Source organism: Hemiscyllium ocellatum, chromosome 26 (assembly GCF_020745735.1).
Source record: "Hemiscyllium ocellatum isolate sHemOce1 chromosome 26, sHemOce1.pat.X.cur, whole genome shotgun sequence".
Lineage (NCBI taxonomy): Eukaryota > Metazoa > Chordata > Chondrichthyes > Orectolobiformes > Hemiscylliidae > Hemiscyllium > Hemiscyllium ocellatum.
Genome location: NC_083426.1, coordinates 28,400,772 through 28,413,090, shown reverse-complemented (window position 1 = coordinate 28,413,090; position 12,319 = coordinate 28,400,772).

Genomic DNA, 12,319 nt, shown 5'->3' with positions numbered 1-12,319 from the left:
GACTTTCAACCCAACAAGTTGTCAGTCTTTTATAAAGACAGAGAGATGGGATAGCGGGAAACCTAGTCTACTAAGATAATTGAAGCAACCTTATGAAGAATTCAATAAACATAAGAAAGCTTGGGGGAGTTGATGTATAAGACACTTCAGACTTGAAAGACTTCACTGAAATCATGAGATGGGCACTGGCCATCAGGATATAACAGATGTTCCTGGGAGGTGGTACAGTTTTGTACTTGTTATTAATGTTATGGGTGAATGTTTTAGTAGCTGTAATGTGAATTTACTCTTAAACTGAGCCTACAATCACAAAAGATTCACTCACATATCTTAGATGTAGTGGAACTAGCTACTGATATGTAATTAACCTAATTACTGTTTGTTAAGATAGACTCAATCTCCTGCTTAAGGCAATGTTCTAGGCATCCTCCCCCACATGGTATCAGTAACCAGAAAGCAGGGATTGGAAGCAGCTAATCTACCTAAGATTTCGCAGAAAACAATGTATTGAAGATCAATGCTCTCAAGCAACAGAGCTGAAAATACAACTTGGATGGATAGCAAAGTTATTAACTGAAATGTCAAATGTGGAGGAGGTGAATGCAATATAAGGGTTGTGGAAATGACAAGAACATTTGTTGTTGTCCCATGGCTGTGTGTATTAGATGAATAGAAACAAAAAAATTGTACTTTATTTGAGTATTTGTTCTCTCATTCTTGCAGTACCATCTGGCTTATAACTTTCCTATGCCCATAAAAGCTCAACATGTGTGTCCTGTAGGTTATTGGTAGAAAACAGTCCACTCTCTCAGTAGTTGTAATAATTAATGCACTGTAAAGCAGCCATGTCCTATACTTGTATATATTGCCATATATAGCCATCTATATGAAAAATATAGACTTTATACATGCCTACCTGTACAAAACACTATGTATATAAAATGTATATAAATCCAGAAATTGTTTTGAATGTAATGAATAATTCTGAAGTTGTTCACAAGGCCATTATTAAACATAAAAGATAAAGAGATTCTTAAAGGAGGAAAGTAAGATAGGGGCATGTAAAGGTGTAAGGAGCATATTCCAAATCTTAAAGGGCCCTTGGTGTCAGAGGCAAGGTGTTAGCAAGGATACAAGCTTGGCTGTCTGGCAGACAGCAGAGAGTGAGGATAAAAGGGTCCTTCTCAGATGGCAGCCGGAGACAAGTGGTGTTCCACAAGGCTCAGTGTTGGGACCACAACTTTTCACTTATACATTAACAATCTAGATGAAGAAACTGAGGGTGTTTTGGCCAAGTTTGCAGACAATAGAAAGATAGGTAGAGGGGCAGGTAGCATTGAGGAGGCGGTGAGGCCGCAGAAGCATTTGGACAGGTTACGAGAGTGGGCAAGAAGTGGCAGATGGAGTATGATGTGAGGAAGGTCAAGCACTTTGGTCAGAAGAGTAGAGGCATGAACTATTTTCAAAATGGGGAGAAAATGCAGAAATCTGAAGTGCAAAGAGACTTGGGGGTTCTAGTTCAGGATTCTCTCAAGGTAAACCTGCGGGTTGATTCAGTAGCTAGAAAGGCAAATGCAATGATGGCATCTATTTACTGAGGGCTGGAATATACAAGCAGAGATGTACTTCTGAGGTTTGATAAGGCTCCGGTCAGTCCATTGGAATATTGTGTGCAGTTTTGGGCACTATATCTCAGGAAGGATGTTCTGGTCCTGGAGCGTGTTCAGAGGGGATTCACAAGAATGGTCCCAGGAATGAAAAGTTTAACTTAAGGAACATTTGAGGGCGCTGGGTTTATATTTGATAAAGTTTAGAAGCATGAGGGGGGGTCTAATTGGATTATATAGAATACTGAATGGCCTGGACAGAGTAAATGTTGGGAAGATGTTTTCATTGGTAGTAGAAAGTGGGTACCCTTAGAGTAAAAGGAATACCTTTTAGAACAGAGATAAGGAGAAGCATCCTCAGCCAGAGAGTGGTGAATCTATGGAATTCATTGCCACAGAGGCTGTGGAGGCCAGGTCATTGAGTATATTTAAGATGGCGATGCCGGTGTTGAACTGGGGTGTACAAAGTTAAAAATCACACAACACCAGGTTATAGTCCAACAGGTTTAATTGGAAGCACACGAGCTTTCAGAGCGACGCTCCTTCATCAGGTGATTGTCATAATCACTTGATGAAGGAGTATATTTAAGATTGAGAGAGATAGGTTCTTGAGTATCAAGGGGATCAAAGGTTACGGGGAGAAATCGGGAGAATGGGGTTGAGAAATGATTCAGCCATGATTGAAAGACAGATGAGCTGAATGGCCCAATTTCTGCTCCTAAGTCTTATGGTCTCATAGTATTCCACCAATGGTCAAGCAACTAAATTTGAAGATGCATGAGAGTCAGCAGTAGACTTAAAGGGAGGGATTAACATATGGAGAGATTTTAGGAAAAACAAAGATGAACATTTTAAAATTAAGGTTGTGGTTAATTGGAAGCCAATGTATATCACTATGCAAATGTGAACTGAGAAAATTAGATTAAAACTTTGGGCCGTAGAGGTGCAATGCCAGATGTTTAAGGCGATATTTCATAACTCTCAGCAAGAATATGTGCTGGTGAAAAAGAAACAGTCTTTGAGAAGGATGCCTCATCCATGGCTGAATACGAAATTTAAGGACTATATTTAATATTGTACATGTAACTTGCCTTTAAGGTAGTTGACCTTTAAGGACTTCATGTGGTGAATGCACACAATGTTAAGACTCTGCCTTCCAATTAGTCTGCAACCATAGGAATCAGATTGTTTGTTGTTATACCTGCTTCATAACTATTTCCTACTTAGAAACTTGCTCACGCTCTTACTGTCTTTACATTAATGGTTAGATTTCTTTCATATGCTTCTTCCTCATGTTTAGTTATTTTATTATTATTATTTGCTGGTTCTTAAAGTCTGACCAATTCCCTGAGTTATTATTAATCTTTGCATAATCATACATTAATATTTTAAATTGTATCATGTTAATGGTATTAATCTGATAATCAAATCATGGATTCAATAACTCCCTGGGATAGTTTATTAAAACATAAAACAAGTTATGAAGCAGGTATAACAGCAAACAAACTGATTCCTATGGTTGCAGACTAATTGGAAGGCAGAGTCTTAACATTGTGTGCATACACCACATGAGGTTCTTAAAGATCAACTACCTTAAAGGCAAGTTACATGTACAATATTAAATATCGTCCTTAAATTTCTTATTCAGCCATGGATGAGGCATCCTTCTCAAAGAACGTTTCTTTTTCACTAGCACGTATTTTTGCTGAGAGTTATGAAATATCACCTTAAACATCTGGCACTGCATCTGTACAGCCCAATGTTTTAATCTGATTTTCTCAGTTCACATTTGTGTAGTGATATACATTGGCTTCCAATCAACCACAACCTCAATTTTAAAATGCTCATCTTTGTTTTTCCTAAAATCTCTCCATATGTTAATCCTTCCCTTTAAGTCTACTGCTGACGCTCATGCATCTTCAAATTCAACTTAAGGTCTGCAGAACAAAATAGTATCACAGGCTCCTAAAATAAGTTATTGTTGAGATAATAAATGCATTAATTATACTCTTCCAAAATTCCTTAGATTCTGAAAGTGTCCCAGTGGATCAGAAAATAGCTAATGCAATACACTTATTCAAGAAATGGGAAAGACAGAATACTGTAAACTATAGACTACTTAGCCTAATAGCTGTCATAGGGAAATTGCTAGAATCCATTACTAATGCTGCTCTGGCAGGTTATGTAGAAAATCACAATGCAATCAGATAGAGTCAATATGCCTTTGTGAAAGAGAAAGCATATTTTACAAATTTGTTAAGGCTTTTGGAAGTATTAACTGAAATGGATAAAGGGAATTTTGTGCATGTGGCCTATTTCAATTTCCAAAACACATTTGATAAGGTGCGACTTCAAAGATAACTACATAAATTAAGAACAATTGGTGCAGAGGGCAACATACGAGCGTGGATAAAGCATTGGTAAGCTACCTTAAAGCACAGAACAGGGATAAATGCATCCCTTTGAGTTAGGAAGTTGAAACTAGTGGAGTTCAACAAGGTTCAGAGCTGAGTCCTCAATATTTATAATCTACAGTATATCAATGAAGGGACTTCAATGACGGGACTATATTGCACGGTAGCTACATTTGGTGATTACATCAGGATAGATCATAAAGTAAGTTGTCATGAAGACAGAGAGAGTCTGGAAAATGATATAGACAGGTTAAATGAATAGGCAAGCAATTTGGCAGCTTAGAAAAACAGTAGACTATTTAAAAAGAGAAAGATTTGCAGAACTTGGTGGTACAGAGGGTTCCAGTCCATGAATCACAGCAAGATAATTTGTAGAGGCAGTAAGTGATCAAGACAAAAGTTAAATATTGGTGTTAATTGGAAGTGCAATGGACTATAATTGTACAGAATTCTTTTTGCACTAGTACAGAGCCTTAGTGAGACCCTATCTGGGCATAGTTTTTATTCTCTTTATTTGAAAAAAATATAATAGTGTGAGGAAGAAGGTTCACCTGATTCATTCCTGAGATATTGGGTAAATTCAATGTAGAAGGGTTGAAAACAGATTGGGCTCACACCCATTGAAGTTTAGAAGGACAGGTGATCTTACTGAAATGTATAGGGTCCTGAGGGGAATTGATAAGGTGAATATTGGGAGGATGGTTCCTTATGTTGGAGAGACAAGAACTATGGCTCATTGTTTAAGTTTGAGAAGTCTCCTTTCTCAAGTGGAGATGAGGATAGAAGGTTGGTAGTATATGGAATTTTCTTCTGCAGAAAATAGTGGAGGCTGAATCATTAATTTTATTTTGGTAGAGAGGGTTAGATTCTTGATAGACAATGGCAACAGGGGTATGGGAACAGTTGGGTAAGTTGAGACTTCAAACAGATCAGCTATGGTTTTATTGAATGGTGAAGCAAACTCAAAGGGTTAAATGGCCTAATTCTGCTTCTGTTCCTAGAAAAGGTGGCAGAGAACAAGAGTGAGTTGGGACACAAGCAGCAGATTTTCAATGTCAGTCAGTAAGATTTGAATATAAGCTACACAGTTTTCAATGGGAAATATGTGACCTAGTTCCTAAAGGAAAAGCAAAGTTATACAATAATGAACAAACTCATTAACATGGGAAAGCTTAAAATACACATTCTTAAATATCCCCAAACTATGACAATAACTTCAGTTTGTTTTTATAAGCCAGTCCAAATAATGAAATCACTGAAGCATATGATTAAAATGTATGAGAATGAGATGAAGTTAAGGAATTTACTTAATATGAAGAAGTAATAATTGCTCAGTTCAAAGATAATATCTCCTTGAAGGATTTATATTGACTGGTATATATGCCCCTCAGCCTAAATTAGCAGCTTCGCTTTTGAGAGAGAATGAGGTCCTTTTTCCCCATTACAATTGAAAGCATCCATTGCAGCACGTTATCAACACATGTTTATGTGCCTGGCCTATTTCGTTCAGTTTAGATTTAATATAATGAATTTTTCTGTAAACTTAATGCACATTTGAAAGTAAAACATGTTTATTAATACCTTCTGTATTCTACTCAAAATTTACATGCAAAAATAATGTTTATAGCTCAAGCAATATACAGAATTCATAAAGATTATTCAATTTTTCTAGCTTTCCATGTTGTGATGGGCATTTGCTTAATATAATAGCCATAAGAAATAGTAATAACCAGTTAAAGGAGCTGTACATGAACATTTCAGCAGCAAATACTCAAGAGAGCTAATGGAATGATGGCCTTTATATCTAGAAGACTAGAGTGCCATAAATACAGAAGCTAAGCTGCAGTTATACAAAATCTGGTTGCACCCTATTTGGAGTATTGTGAGCAGATTTGGGCACCACATCTTTGGAAGGATATGTTGCCCTTGGAAGGAGTACAATGTAGATTTATAAGGATGTTATGTGGACTTCAGGAGTTAATTAATGAGGAGAGAATATACAAATGATGCCTTTTTTCACTAGAATTTAGAAGGTTAAGTGGTGATCTGATTGAAGTCTTGATGATATTGACAGGAAAAGAGAAGGCAGTTAAAGATAAACTATTTCCACAGGTTGGAGATTCAAGAATAGGGGGCATGGTCTGAGAATTAGGATCAGACCGTTCAGGAGGGATGGTAGAGAGCACCTCTACACACAAAGATGGTGGATGTTTCGATGACTCTTCCAGAAATGGCAGTGGACAGTGGATCATTTGTTAATTTTAAACTGGAACAAAATAAATTTTTGATATGCATGGGTACTAAGGGACATGGACCAAAGGCAGGTATTTGGAGGGAGGCCATAGATAAGCTGTGATCTCATTGAATGCCAGAACAGGCTCAAAGGGGTAAAAATCTATTCTTATTCCTATGATGATTCTATTCTGGTGGCTGTCATGGCTACTTTCACTGGGAGCCACTGGGAACCTATGTGAGTCCTCACAATTTTCAAGCCATAAATGTATAAAGTGTGTTACCAATACAATTCGTATCAAGTCACACTGCTTCATCTCATTTCCTTATGACAGGGTCAGTACTATCCCCTGGGCAGTCAGCTTTGCCAACAGAACAAGCTTTCCCCAGGAGCAGGGAATTGTACACACATTGCATTGAGAGGTCACTATAATGATTGTAACAATGTCATCTAGGTGGACCTCAGAGAGTGTGAGTGTCTTGATTGGTGCTGATAATCTGCTCCAATCAGGAAGCCCTATCTGACAGATAAGTACAAGAGTGTCAGGCATCCTGTTCAAGGATATTCCATGTGTAAATAAAGGGTGACTTGTTGATAGGATACCTGCTTTTGTGACAGTTTAAGTCACCTTATAATAGGGCCAACTTCTTCAACAGTGACGAGTTCCATTCCATCAATGCACAGGTCATCTGTGAATATTAATGTCATATCCTAGTAGTTTACGCCTAGTATCCTAGAATCTGCTACGATACCTATATCCTTGAGAAAGCTCATGTTTCTTCTTCACATCAAAAGCCTGATGCCTTATAAGGTTGGACTAGCCTCTACTGTATGGCTGATGGCACTGTTATGAAAACTCCTGATTGAGACAAGTGTAGATACTTTGTAACCCATTCTGTAACCAGGTCCATCATGGGGCAGATGATACATTTACTGACGATGAGGTTCTGATGATTGAATTAGTGTGGGGGAGGTATTGCAGTATATTCTCGACAGAATGTGCCACATAATCCCATCAAGGCGTGCTTTGCACAAATGGAGCAGGCGACAAGGGGGTGTGATAAAATCTGAAGAGTTGGAAGTGTGACAGACATTTTCTGAGGAGGAAGGTGAGGACATTAAACAGGGTGGTGATTACCTTCTGCATGGTAGAGCTCTAAACACACCAATTGACAGGACTTAATTGACAGCCAGTTTCTGTGAGAGTGAGCTAAGTGCAGTGATCATTCATTGATTGTAAACTTATTGCTGTTCAAAAATTGCCTGTTTATTCCCAAAGTCAAAAGCAGCTGTTGTTTGGCTATTGTTTATTTCCATTGTTGCTGAATGAAAGTGAAGACTTTCCAATATGTGCCGATCCTGCATTGAGTAATGAGATGATGTTGGATTACACTGGGCATCAGGAAAATGGTAGCCCTCCCTTTGACAGTGTTCTGAGATGAGATAAGGCTAAGGGCTTAGTGTCATAGAGACATAGAGGTGTACACATGGAAACAGACCCTTCAGTCCAACTTGTCCATGCCAACCAGATATGCTAAATGGGATCAAGATTAGAGTGGTGCTGGAAAGGCACAGCAGGTCAGGCTGCATCAGAGGAACAGGAAAATCGACGTTTCAGGCAAAAACCCTTCACTTAGTGCCTATCAAATGTTGTAATTGTCTCAGTTTCCACCACTTTCTCTGGCAGCTCATTCCATTCATGTACCAGCCTTTGCATGAAAACGGTACCCCTAAGATCCCTTCTGCCTGAAATGTCAATTTTCCTGCTCTTTGGATGCTGCCTGACCTGCTGTGCTTTTCCAGCACCACACTACTCTTGACTCTAATCTCCAGCATCTGCAATATCTACCTCCGCCATCCTAAATGAGATATCTAGTCCCATATGCCAGCACTTGGCCCATATTCCTCCAAACCCTTCCCATTCATGTACCCATCCAGGTGCCTATTAAATGTTGTAATTGTCTCAGCTTCCACCACTTTCTCTGGTAGGTAATTCCACACATGCAGCAGCCTTTGCGTGAAAAAGGTACCTCTTCGGTCCCTTTTAAATCCTTTCCTTCTTGCCCTAAACCTATGTCTTCTAGTTCTGGACTCCCCTACCCCAGGGAAAAGACCTTGTCTATTTACCCAAACTAGGCCCCTCATGATTTTATAAGGTCACCCCTCAGCCTCCGATGCTCCAGGGAAAATAGTCCCTGCCTATTCAGCCTTTCCCTATGGCTCAACCTCTCCAACCCTTGCAACATCCTTCTAAATCTTTTCTGAATCCTTTCAAGTTTCACAACATCCTTCCTATAGTAGGGAGACCAGAGGAGCACACAGTATTCCAAAAGTGACCGAACAAATGTCCTGTAAAGCCACAACATGACCTCCCAACTCCTGTGGCTTATTTCTTAAACAGAATTAGATTTATGGAAGCACTCTAACAATTGCAATGAAATGTCAGGAATGCCACCTACCTGCCCTGAGAAACATTTCTGTTTAATACACCTTCCACTAACTACATCATGGTGGGCACTTACCAGCTACACAGCTGGTTTCACAAATGGCACCAGCACCAGGAATCCTGGAAGGTCCCAGCATTAGCCTGAGACAGAAGATACAGCGAGTGGGATAACCATAAGGGCATGGTGCACCTAATGAAGTGAGTTTCAGAAAACAGCATGAGAAAATCTCATTAGGGCTCACTGAGAAAGATTCTCCACAAAACTCAACAAAATTGACAGGAAACCAATTTGTAGTAAAATTGAACCCATGATGATGATGATGTAGAGTGTAGAGTTGACAGATGTACAACTGATCTAATGCCAGCGGTGCCATTTTGGAGTCCAATGCTCCTAGTCGCAGACTTTGTTAACTTTGCAGAGCTAAACGAATGATTAGCAGCTCACCAGGGCTCTTCAAAGAGATCATTAACAGTTTAAAGCGAGTGATAATTAATTTATTCTGTCTGCTGCTATGATTTCATAAATGTTTGATCATTTCTGTAATGGTTGTAGTAAAGCCAGCCAGATGCATCTCATAGAATATGAGTTCCCTGATTGGGGTTATTAATCTAGTCCAATCAGGGACCTCTGGCTGACAGATATAAACAGGAGTGTCAGAGGTTCTGGTCACTCTGAGAGCTGGCTCTGAGAAAGCTAGATCAGTGTCAATGACGCTCCACGTGTAACTAAATGTTGACTTGGTATCAGGACATTGGGCTCTGTGGAGTTATTTCTGTTTCCATAGTTGTTTCAAGTTGCAATATTCTGTAGGAAAGATGCTAATAGTGTTTTGCTAATGTCATGCTTCTGGACAAATGAGTTGTTCCAAGACATGGCTACACAAGAATGAATTCCCATTAAAAAAACAGTATGTCTTAGAGAATGGACAGGGATCATAAATGGTAGGACAAGCTGAAGAATGACAGAGGAGTCAGTCTTGGAGTAAAGTTCTCAGCCGGAGACCATATCTACGCAGGATATATATTCTCCCTGATCATCAGTAAGGAACAAGGGGTGTAATGTCTTTACTTTGGTAAGAAAGCACTGATTGAAATCTGCCACCAACTGCAGCCACAGCGGTAACCTCAGAGCAGGGTGTGCCATGCTTTGCCAGTGGCTGTGGATGTGATTGTGATGGTGAACCTTTTACATATCTGGCTCTGTTCAGGTTGGAGCTGTAACAGTTTATAGTTTACCTTTAACTGCGGCATAATGGCAGGCACTGAGACTCTTGATTCAGTGAGAGCTGACTGTGTTTCATTTACTCTTGCAGAAAGCAGTTGATGGAATGACCACATTGGCCTGACTGTAAGTATCCTGAAAAACGTACTTCAGGGCATCTTGGAGATCCTGATACATTGGCCTCATGATTGCCCGGGAAGTTTGAAATACCAATAGACAGTTAACAGACTCCTGGAACCCTCCACAAATGCCCCCTAGTTTGAGTCAGAGTCAGAAACCTTAGAGGGTCTGACTTGTCTTTATAGTTAGCTGGAAATGATTAGAGGATTGAGCCCTACCCTAACTCCTGAAAAACTATAAAGCTGGCATCCTAATCATTTACACTGACATCCAATCGCTCTCCTTAAACCCTCCCTATGAATACCCTATCTCCAACCCATCCTTCGGACATCTAGCCACTGCCACCATAGACACCTGACCCTGCCCCACTAGGGAAGCCCAGCTTACCCCTACCCCCAGTGCCTATCTGCCTATAGACACCTGACCTATTCTAGCACTCCAAACCCCCCCCCCCCCCCCCCCCCCCCCCCCCGCTGGCTGAACTCCCCAAATCACTATCCTGTTTGTCACTCTCTCTCCACTTATCTCGCACATGAGTTTTGTCTCAATAGCTGTCAACATGTTTGCTTTCATTTGAAATTTGCTAATTAGAATATGAGTTTGCTTATTAGAAATGATACTGTATCTGTAAAAATAAAGGCATGGCTTCTGCAAACATTCACTGCAATGCTGCTAATATGATTTGTGGAGTCCATCTGTAGTGATAGAGTCTGCATCAGAAGTCCGGCTAGAAAATATCTGAGAAGATAAATAGACAACTTTGTCTAATCTGTGTTGGAAATAGGAATTCTGAGCCGTGTTTGTGCCATAACTTCACTGGGATTGTTGCCTTCTCCATACTGCAGGATTCCATTGATAGCATGTGCAATGTATGTCAATTCTGCCATCTATTGGAACAGATGGAGATTCCATTCCGTTAACATGTAGCTAGTGTGTGCCCATAAGCAAATCAATGCTTGGTCCTACTATCAGCCACGTGCACTCAGTGTGTAGCAGTATCAGTAGTATAACAGCAAATCAAAGGCATTTTCTGAGGCTAGTAGTACTTGGTAGAAATTAACATTTATAAATTCATTCACTGAACTTGGCCACTCATGAGGTTATTAAACCTCTTACGGCCCAGCATCCTAGATTCTTGTGGGTGGCACGGTGGCATAGTGGTTAGCACTGCTGCCTCACAGCGCCAGAGACCTGCGTTCAATTCCTGCCTCAGGTGACTGACTGTGTGGAGTTTGCGCGTTCTCCCTGTGTCTGGATGGGTTTCCTCCCACAGTCCAAAGATGGTGCGGGTCAGGTGAATTGGCTATGCTAAATTGCCCGTAGTGTAAGATAAAGAGTAAATGTATAGGTGAGTTGCGGGTCGGTGTGGACTTGTTGGGCCGAAGGGCCTGTTTCCGCACTGTAAGTAATCTAATTCTTGAAGCTTAACTTTTATCATTGCCCTTGTCTATTATTTGGCTGTGGGTTTTGAGCATTGCTGGCTAGCCAACTGAGTGAATTGCTAGATCATTCAAAGGAGCAGATAAGAGTCAGCCATATTGTTGTGGGTTACATATAGGCCAGACCAGGTAGGGAGAGCAGATTTCTTTCGCTGAAGGACATTAATGAGCTAACTTCATACTGTCTGCTCACATGTAACTGTACAAGCCTGAGCAAGGGCCAAAAATCTAATGTTTACCATCACTTAAACCTAACCAGCACTGCTTAAAACCAGCCTGTAACTCTTAGCATGACTGTCCATTGTGGCTGCAGTAGGTGTCTTTTGGAAGTGTATCTGACCTGCGAAAATCATAAAGATTGGCAGTGTGGAAGTGATTGCTGTACTTCAGGCTTTCAGACTTTTCACTAGAAAGGTGTAGAGAATGTGTTTTTACAACATTTGAAAGTGGTTACATGGTTACCATTAAGCTACTTTTTAATTCAGATTTCATTGAAATCAAATTTCATCAACTGCCAATGCAGATTTGAATCTCTGTCCCTCAAACGTTCTCCTGTCGTTCTGGATTGCTAACCCAGTGATATGACCTACAACATCTCCTCCCAACCACCTCCATAGTTTGAATCCCACTGCCTTTTGAATATCTGCCTCGATGATTTCCTTAAATACAGGACATTTTTTTCCATATTTTCCAGCTTTCTAGTGAAAAGTCTGAAAGCCTGAAGTACAGCAATCACTTCCACACTGCTTTCTTCATGATTTTCGCAGGTCAGATACACTTCCAAAAGACACCTACTGCAGCCACAATGGACAGTCACTTTAAGAGTTGCAGGCTGGTT